We start from the raw sequence: 10,846 nt of genomic DNA, 5'->3' as shown, positions 1-10,846 counted from the left end.
ACAAAAACAACAAAACGAACTCACGATATACCGACAGTCTTCTCAGGCTCATACATGCTAGACAAGAAACAATCTCCCACAAATACACAGACAAACACACCCAACTAATATAGGACTTCCAATCAAAGGCAACACCACACAGCTGCCTTCAATTGGAAGTCCACCCCAATTAACCAAACATAGACATACAACCAACTAGATCAACATAGAAATACGTAGACAAGGAACAGTGCCCAAAAACCCCGGAATACTAAATCAAATGCCCTTTTTAGAAAAAACACCACCCCGAGCCACATAAAACAAATACCCTCTGCCACGTCCTGACCAAACTACAATAATAATTAACCCTTATACTGGCCAGGACGTGACAAGGGAAGACATCAAAACTATGAAATAGCACATATGGAATCATGCAGTAACCAAAAAAGTGTTAAACAAATCAAAATATATTTTTGCACACTCTTGGCATTCTCTCAACCAGATTCGAGGTAGTCACCTGGAATGCATTTAAATTAACAGGTGTGCTTTGTCAATAGATCATTTGTGGAATTTCTTTCCTTGCTTTTGAGCCAATCAGTTGTGTTGTGACAAGGTAGGGGTGGTATACAGAAGATAGCCCTTTTTCGTAAAAGACCAAGTCCATATTATGCCAAGTACAGGCCAAAATAAGGAAAGAGAAACGACAATTTCTCATTACATTAAGACATGAAGGTCAGTCAATACGAATGTCAAGAACTTTGAAAGTTTCTTCAAGTGCAGTCGCAAAAACCATCAAGCACTATGATGGAACTAGCTCTCTTGCTGAGGATGAATTCATTATAGTTACCAGCTTCAGAAATTGCAGCCCAAATAAATGCTTCAGAGTTCAAGTAACAGACACATCTCAACATGAACTGTTCAGAGGAGACTGCGTGAATCAGGCCTTCATGGTCGAATTGGTGCAAAGAAACCACTAATAAAGGACAACAATAATAAGAAGAGACTTGCTTGGGCCAAGAAACATGAGCAATGGACATTAGACCGGTGGAAATCTGTCCTTTGATCTGATGAGTCCAACTTTGAGATTTCTGGTTCCAACCGCCGTGTCTTTGTGAGACGCAGAGTAGGTGAACAGATGATCTCTGCATGTGTGGTTCCCCCCGTGAAGCATGGAGGAGGTGTGGGGGTGCTTTGCTGGTGACACTGTCTGTAATTATTATTTTTAATTCAAGGCACACTTAACCAACACGGTTATCACAGCATTCTGCAGTGATACGCCAACCTATCTGGTTTGCGCTTAGTGGGACTAACTTTTTTTTTTGTTAACAGAACAATTACCCAACACACCTCCAGGCTGTGTAAGGGCTATTTGACCAAGAAGGGGAGTGATGGAGTGCTGCATCAGATGACCTGGACTCCACAATCACCCGACCTCAACCCAATTCAGATGGTTTGGGATGAGTTGGACTGCAGAGTGTAGAAAAATCAGCCAACAAGTGCTCAGCATATGTGGGAACTCCTTCAAGATGGTTGGAAAAGCATTCCAGGTGAAGCTGGTTGAGGGAATGCCAAGGGTGTGCAAAGCTGTCAAAGGCAAAGGGTGGCTACTTTGAAGAATATGAAATACATTTTGATTTGTTTTGTTACTACATGATTTCATATGTTATTTCATAGTTTTGATGTCTTCACTATTTTTCTACAATGTAGAAAATAGTAAAAATAAAGAAAAACCCTTGAATGAGTAGGTGTGTCCAAACTAGTACTGTAGCCAGCTAGCTCTAATTGCAACGTTGGATAGACAGCTATTCTGTTCCATTTATGTAGCCCCCAAATGATTTTCAGCTATCTTGTTTGAACACTGAATGACCACAAGCTGCCTGCCAGTGGGTGCGCTACCTGGCTATCCCTACCTCAACCATTGGCATTACCTTGACTATCTTGCAGGCATGGATGAATGCGGATGTCGGTCATGTCACATTAGCAGGCAAAGACAACCCTCATTTTCAATGAATAAGCTGGCTTGGTAGCTACAACTGCACACAAATATTTCCTCACCTGATAGCGTTGATTCCATACACTGCCATGTGTTAGTTGCTGAGCTGGAGCAATGAAGTGATCAGGAAGTGTACTAGCTAGCTACTTGTTTGGCATAAGCCATAGCCTACATGTCAACATGTAAAGTTAATCATTGCAATTTGAGAGTTAATGTTAAACAGAACATTTATTGTGAACAAACCGTTTGACATGCCGCACTAACCTCACAAAGGCAGGTAATGTAGGTAGTGGCTCACTACCGTCACCTGCTGGATAATTGAGATAGCACCACGACACTGACAATGAATCATGTTATTGGAAAGTTGATTTTGCCAGCTCCTTACTGTACTTTCAACTACATTACATAATTACTGATTTGCAAATACAGAGCACAGCCATGCAGAGAACCATGCACAGAATGCAACTTTCTCCACCCGGAACAACATTTTCTTGCTATTGGGACATCATGGTGATCTCTTGTATACACCTTTATGTATACACCTTGGGCCAGAACCCAAGATGGCGTAGCAGTCGGACGTGTGTTTGTCTTGTCTCATGTAAATAGTCGCTTTCCACGTTTCTTTTGTATATATTTTGTATCTATTTTAATCTCACTTTCCATCTATGAACTGAATATACTTTCCTGCAATCCGCCTCACCCAATGTGGTACGGATCTGCTATTTTTATACTTTCGAACCAGAACCTCCATCAGGAGCTAGCCAGCTAACTAGCTAGTAGTCAGTTAGCCACTGCTAGTTGTCTTCACCGTTAACTCAGACACCAGCCAGTATCATCTCAGTCAATACCTGCCAGTCTGCACAACGCGATATCAACCCAGAGAATATCGGACTGCTTTTTCACTACATTTTAGTCATTTAGCACATCATCGGATTCCTGCCGCAAGCTCTGGACCATTACGCCGGATGATCGCAGCTAGCTAGCTGCAACCAAGTGGCTACTGCTGGCTAACACCTCTATCCCGAAGCAAGCACCAGTTAGCCTTGAGCTAGCCTCAAGCTAGGCCCATCTCCTGGCTAGCTGAAAAGGTCTACCAGCTAATTATTGGGCTACAATACCTCTTTTGCCAATTGGCCTGGACCCTTTATTGCTGACACGGAGCCCCGCCGATCCATCACAACTGGTCTGCCAACGTAATCGTCCGAGGTGGTTTCAACAGGCTTTTCCGTTGCGACGTCGCCAAAGACCCATCTGCTAGCCCTGGCCCCCTAGCTTTCTGAATCGCCATGTCTCCAGCTCGCCTATCGTAATAGCAACTACCAAATGGCTCCCTGACTCACCTATTGCTGCTCATTGGAACCTATGATCACTCACCTACATCCTGGAAGGATATTGACCTCATCCTGTCAGGAGAGGATGCCTGGTTGCTCTTTAAGTGTTTTCCTCACCATCTTAAGTAAGTATGCCCCATTTTAAAGAAATGTAGAACTAAGAACAGATACAGCCCTTGGTTCACCCCAGACCTGACTGCCCTTGACCAGCACAAACATCTTGTGGCGTACTGCATTTGCATCGAATAGCCCCCGCGAAATGCAACTTTTCAGGGAAGTCAGGAACCAATATACATAGTCAGTTAGGAAAGCTAAGGCTACCTTTTTCAAACAGAAATTTGCATCCTGCAGCACTAATTCCAAAAAGTTGTGGGACACTGTAAAGTCCATGGAGAATAAGAGCATCTCCTCCCAGCTGCCCACTGCACTGCGGCTAGGAAACATTGTCACCAACGGTAAATCTACGATAATCGATAATTTCAATAAGCATTTCTCTACGGCTGGCCATGCTTTCCACCTAAATGCATGCTCTTTAACCGATCGCTGCCCTTACCTGCCCGCGTGTCCAGCATCACTGCTCTGCACGGTTCTGATTGAGAATCTGTGGACAACTACAAATACCTAGGTGTCTGGTTAGACTGTAAACTCTCCTTCCAGACTCACATTAAGCATCACCAATCCTATTTCGCAACAAAGCCTCCTTCACTCATGCTGCCAAACATACCCTCGTAAAACTGACTATCCTACCGATCCTTGACTTCGGCGATGTAATTTACAAAATAGCCCCCAACACTCTACTCAGCAAACTGGATGTAGTCTATCACAGTGCCATCCGTTTTGTCACCAAAGCCCCATATGCTACCCACCACTGAAACCTGTATGCTCTCGTTGGCTGGCCCTCGCTATATATTCGTCGCCAAACCCACTGGCTCCAGGTCATCTATAAGTCTTTGCTAGGTAAAGCCCCACCTTATCTCAGCTCACTGGTCACCATAGCAGCACCCACCCGTAGCACACGCTCCAGCAGGTATATTTCACTGGTCATCCCCAAAGCCAACACCTCCTTTGGCCACCTTTCCTTCCAGTTCTCTGCTGCCAATGACTGGAACGAATTGCAAAAATCACGGAAGCTGGAGACTTATATCTCCCTCTCTAACTTTAAGCATCAGCTGTCAGAGCAGCTTACTGATCACTGTACCTGTACACAGCCCATCTGTAAATAGCACACCCAACTACCTCATCACCATATTGTTTTAGTTTTTTTGCTCTACTTGCACTCCAGCATCTCTACTTGCACATCATCATTACATTTTAGTCATTTAGCAGACGCTCTTACCCAGAGCAACTTACAGTAGTGAATGCATATATTTCAATTTATACATTTTTTTTTTCTTCCCATTCTGGCCCCCCGTGGGAATCGAACCCACAACCCTGGCGTTGCAAACACCATGCTCTACCAACTGAGCCACAGGGGAGGCCATCATCTGCACATCTTTCACTCCAGTGTTATTACTAAATTGTAATTATATCGCCTCTATGGCCTATTGTATTGCCTCACCTCCCTAATCTTACTACATTTGCACACACTATACATAGAAAAATCTATCTTATTATTGACTGTACGTTTTGTTTATCCCATGTGTAATTCTGTGTTGTTGTTTGGGTCGCACTGCTTTGCTTTATCTTGGCCAGGTCGCAGTTGTAAATGAGAACTTGTTCTCAACTGACCTAACTGGTAAAATAAAATAAATGTTATACTAGGGAACTTGTGTTTCCATAGCTAGGGCTGACAGTGAGGACTTGTGAAGCGCAGAATCAACAACCTCTGCATTATCAAAACAGTTGCTTTGTGAAAAGGTGTTGAAGTTCACAGCCATTGTTATGTAAATGACAGCTTTGGTGCCAAGTAAGAGCAGGTCCAGTGAGACAAGTGTGCCATCCCGCGTAGATGGTAACAGAAAAGTCTGAGCCTTTTGCCTGAAAACTATGGAGTAAATCCTGTAATGAAATGCACCAAATGACGGGGGAAGCTGTGGAAACAGACACTCTCTTCAGTCAACTACCTCTTCTATTCTTGTCTCAGTTAGACTAAGGGCTAGATTCAATCAGATCCGCTTTAGTCAACATGCGCATAGCGATTGTTTGATAGTGTTGTTAGAGCTGTCAAATCCACAAATGCCTCCCGGTATTATACCTAAAGCGGACATTGCCATTAGCTGCACAGAGTAGCATTAACAGAAATCCCATACTGCCTTGTTTACAAGTTCGAACACTGGAATGCAAGATGTAATCTACACCTCAATAAGGATGATTTTTCAATTTGAGCGTAATTATTTCTATATAGCCTACACTTTCTCATTTTGAACTTTTAACAGGAGTGGGTAGGTGTGGATTGTAACAAATGATTGCAAGAGCAGGTTCTCACTGATATGACATGATGGCTCCAATGCAGTTCCACCTCTGACATCGCAGGTTAACGCTTGATCTTATTGGATCTAAGCCTAAAAAATTTGTCATATTAGACAAGTAATGCATTGAAATAAGGGGGTAATGTACTTACTATTTCTGGTTCTGTATGCCTCAGTTGGTAAAGCATGGCGTTAGCAATTCCAGGGTTATGGGTTTGATTCCCAGGGCCACCCATACGTAAAATGTAAATGTCTGCTAAATGTAATGTATTATTTATTGGTGGGGGTGAACTTTCTCTTAGGAGTTAAAATAACATTTAATTTACTGTGGGGTCAAACGCTGCCTTCAGGGCATACCAAAGGTAATAACTCTGGATTGGCAAAGAATCTCTGTAATATCAGTCAGTCCCTGGCGTGCGTGTGTGTGTGTGTGTGTGTGTGTGTGTGTTGACGGCCTGTCTGTCAGTGTGAGGGCTTAACTAAGACAGCCTATTTGACATTTGTCGCTATAGGCTAATGACGTGTGGTTGTCAGATCCTCCCCCACAGAGTCAAGGTACATGTTTCACATATTTGGTATTCCTCTCCCTTGTGAACAGGTAGAATACACTCAGGTAAAGTTCCCAGGGTTGGGAGATGAGTTACATGCTGTTTTAGACTGGACAGCTGATCTGGATGAGGCTGTTGCGCCACACATGCACACGCGCACAAACGCGTAATCTTCAGATTAAAGAACCTACCTGCTTTTGTATTCTACACCTAGGGTGGTCTGTGAGAGAGAGGATGCTGTGATGCGTGAAGTGAACAGTGAATGTTTTATTTCTTCCCTTTGAGAACAAGCACACGTCATTTTACTACCACTGTTATTACTGTGATTACTTATGCCTGGAGAGGAGGGGTATGTGGAATACAGATGCATCTACCTACCTGCAGGGGAAGAATAATCACCAGAGGAATTTGAGAGGAAGCTTTAATGTCATAGTTCACCTTCCATGTGTACAGTGGCTTGCGAAAGTATTTACCACCTTGGCATTTTTCCTATTTTGTTGCCTTACAACCTGCAATTAAAATAGATTTTGGGGGGATTTGTATCATTTGATTTACACAACATGCCTACAACTTTGAAGATGCAAAATATTTTTTCTTGTGAAATAAGACAAAAGAAATAAACGAGCATGCATAACTATTCACCCCCCCAAAGTCAATACTTTGTAGAGCCACCTTTTGCAGCAATTACAGCTGCAAGTCTCTTGTGATATGTCTATATAAGCCTGGCAGATCTAGCCACTGAGATTTTTACCCATTCTTCAAGGCAAAACTGCTCCAGCTTCCGCTGGTGTACAGAAATCTTTAAGTCATACCACAGATTCTCAATTGGATTGAGTTCTGGGCTTTGACTAGGCCATTCCAAGACATTTAAATGTTTCCCCTTAAACCACTTGAGTATTGCTTTAGCAGTATGCTTAGGGTCATTGTCCTGCTGGAAGGTGAACCCCTGATCCAGTCTCAAATCTCTGGAAGACTGAAACAGGTTTCCCTCAAGAATTTCCCTGTATTTAGCGCCATCCATCATTCCTTCAATTCTGACCAGAAAAACATCCCCACAGCATGATGCTGCCACCACCATGCTTCACTGTGGGGATGGTGTTCTTTGGGCAATGAGAGGTGTTGGGTTTGCACCAGACATAGCGTTTTCCTTGATGGCCAAAAAGCTACAGTTTTGTCTCATCTGACCAGAGTACCTTCTTCCATATGTTTGGGGAGTCTCCCACATGCCTTTTGGCGAACACCAAACATGTTTGCTTATTTTTTTCTTTAAGCAATGGCTTTTTTCTGGCCACTCTTCTGTAAAGCCCAGCTCTGTGGAGTGTACGGCTTAAAGTGGTCCTATGAACAGATACTCCATTCTCCACTGTGGAGCTTTGCAGCTCCTTCAGTTTTATCTTTGGTCTCTTTGTTGCCTCTCTGATTAATGCCCTCCTTGCCTGGTCTGTGAGTTCTGGTGGGCGGCCCTTTCTTGGCAGGTTTGTTGTGGTGCCATATTCTTTCAATTTTTTTAATAAGGGATTTAATGGTGCTCTGTGGGATGTTCAAAGTTTCTGATATTTTTTTATAACCCAACCCTGATCTGTACTTCTCCACAACTTCATCCCTGACCTGTTTGGAGAGCTCCTTGGTCTTCATGGTGCCACTAGCTTGGTGGTGCCCCTTGCTTAGTGGTGTTGCAGACTCTGGGGCCTTTCAGAACAGGGGTGTGTGTGTGTGTGTGTATATATATATATACTGAGATCATGTGACACTTAGATTGCACACAGGTGGACTTTATTTGTTAAATAATGTGACTTCTGAAGGTAATTGGTTGCACCAGATGTTATTTAGGGGCTTCATAGCAAAGGGGGTGAATAGATACTATGCACACACCACTTTTCCGTAAAATTTTTTGAAACAAGTAATTTTTTTAATTTCACTTCACCAATTTGGACTATTTTGTGTGTGTTCATTACATGAAATCTGTCACAGTTGTTGTCGGTGAATGAGGACCAAAACGCAGCAGGTACGTGAATGCTCATCTTGATTTTTAATTATCTTCAAAAATGAACATACAAAATAACAAAACCGAAAAAACGAACAACTAACAAACAGTCTGGCAAAGCAAAGCTCAACACAGAACAATCACCCACAAATCACAAACACAAACACACCCTAATATATGGGACTCTCAATCAAAGGCAGATAGACAACACCTGCCTTCAACTGAGAGTCCCAACCCCAATTAACCAAACATAGACATACACTCACTAGACTCCACATAGAACTACCTAGACATAAACCAAAACCCGGAAATACTAAACCAAACACCCTTTTAACAAACACACCACCCCGAACCACATAAAACAAATACCCTCTGCCACGCCCTGACCAAACTACAAAACAATTAACTTTATATACTGGCCAGGACGTGACAGTACCCCCCCCCCCCCCCCTTAAAGGTGCTACCCCGGAAGCACCTTAACAAAAAAAAATAACCCCAAACAATACCCAAAAGAAAAATTCCCCCTTACTAAAGGGAGGGAAGGGAGGGTGGCTGTCGTCAACGACGGCACTGTGCTACACCCCCCCTCCCCAACCCACCTATTTTTTGGAGGTGGCTCCGGCTCAGGCCGTTCCAGGCTGTCTGGGCAGTCTGGCAGCTCGGGACAGTCTGGGCAGTCTGGCAGCTCGGGACAGTCTGGGCAGTCTGGCAGCTCGGGACAGTCTGGACAGTCTGGCAACTCGGGACCGTCTGGCAACTCGGGACCGTCTGGGCAGTCTGGCCACTCCGGCAGTTCAGGGCAGTCTGGCCACTCCGGCAGTTCAGGGCAGTCTGGCCACTCTGGCAGTTCAGGGCAGTCTGGCCACTCCGGCAGTTCAGGCCACTCCGGCAGTTCAGGGCAGTCTGGCCACTCCGGCAGTTCAGGGCAGTCTGGCCACTCCGGCAGTTCAGGGCAGTCTGGCCACTCCGGCAGTTCAGGGCAGTCTGGCCACTCCGGCAGTTCAGCGCAGTCTGGCCACTCCGGCAGTTCAGCGCAGTCTGGCCACTCCGGCAGTTCAGCGCAGTCTGGCCACTCCGGCAGTTCAGCGCAGTCTGGCAGCTCCGGCGACTGTTGACTGGCGGGCAGCTCCGGCGACTGTTGACTGGCGGGCAGCTCTGACGATGACTGTTGACTGGCGGGCAGCTCTGACGATGACTGTTGACTGGCGGGCAGCTCTGACGATGACTGTTGACTGGCGGGCAGCTCTGACGATGACTGTTGACTGGCGGGCAGCTCTGACGATGACTGTTGACTGGCGGGCAGCTCTGACGATGACTGTTGACTGGCGGGCCGCTCTGACGATGACGTTGACTGGCGGGCAGCTCTGACGATGACTGTTGACTGGCGGGCAGCTCTGATGAAGACTGTTGACTGGCGGGCAGCTCTGATGATGACTGTTGACTGGCGGGCAGCTCTGATGATGACTGTTGACTGGCGGGCAGCTCTGATGATGACTGTTGACTGGCGGGCTGACGCACTATAATCCTGGTGCGTGGTGCTGGTACCGGATATACCAGTTTATGAACACGCACCTCTAGGCTAGTGCGGGGAGCGGGAACAGGACGAGTCGGACTGGGTTGACGCACTTCCGGGTCCGCACGAGAGACAGGAGCTGGAAACCCAGGGCTATGGAGGCGCACAGCCGGTCTAGATCTTACCTCCTGCACAACCCGCCTTGGCTGGATGGAACTAGTAGCCCTGTACGAGCGGGGTGCTCGTACAGGGCAGACTGGGCTGTGCAGGGGCCTGATGGTAGCCGTGCGTAGAGCGGGAGTTGGGTAGCCTGGTCCTCGGAGGCGTACCGGCGACCAGATGCGCTGCGCAGGCATCCTCCTACCAGGCTGGATGCCCGCTCTAGCACGGCACCTGCAAGGGGCTGGAATAACGCGCACCGTACTGTGCGTGCGTATGGGTGAGATAGTGCGCTCCTCAGCGAAACATAGCGCTCTCCACCCCATACGCTCCTCCATATAACCACGGGTAGCTGGCTTCCGGCTCTTCTTACGCCTAGCCAAACTACCCGTGTGCCCCCCCAAAAAAATTTTCTTGGGGGTGCCTCTCGTGCTTCTCCTTCAGCGCGTACTTGGCCTCGTACCACCGCCTCTCTGCCTTGGCTGCCTCAATTTCCCACTGCGGGCGTCGATAATCCCCAGCCTGGTGCCAAGGTCCGGCCCCGTCCAGAACTTCCTCCCAGGTCCATTTCTCCCGCCAGTCCAACTCGAATTCCCTCTGCTCCTTCTTCTGCTGCTTGGTCCTTGAGTGGTGGGTGATTCTGTCACAGTTGTTGTCGGTGAATGAGGACCAAAACGCAGCAGGTACGTGAATGCTCATCTTGATTTTTAATTATCTTCAAAAATGAACATACAAAATAACAAAACCGAAAACACGAACAACTAACAAACAGTCTGGCAAAGCAAAGCTCAACACAGAACAATCACCCACAAATCACAAACACAAACACACCCTAATATATGGGACTCTCAATCAAAGGCAGATAGACAACACCTGCCTTCAACTGAGAGTCCCAACCCCAATTAACCAAACATAGACATACACTCACTAG

At 46.0% G+C, this 10,846-nt stretch overlaps 1 non-coding gene across 1 annotated transcript; it reads right to left on the bottom strand.

The window, feature by feature from the left end:
- Window positions 1-4,705: 4,705 nt before the first annotated feature.
- Window positions 4,706-4,781, bottom strand: trnaa-ugc (transfer RNA alanine (anticodon UGC)). Its single transcript has one exon. It is a non-coding gene; the product is annotated as a tRNA-Ala (tRNA).
- Between the last annotated feature and the right edge of the window lie 6,065 nt (window positions 4,782-10,846).

Source organism: Salmo salar, chromosome 09 (assembly GCF_965601325.2).
Source record: "Salmo salar chromosome 09, fSalSal1, whole genome shotgun sequence".
NCBI lineage: Eukaryota > Metazoa > Chordata > Actinopteri > Salmoniformes > Salmonidae > Salmo > Salmo salar.
Note: the sequence above shows the minus strand (reverse complement) of the source record. Positions and strands in the feature narration are given on the sequence as shown.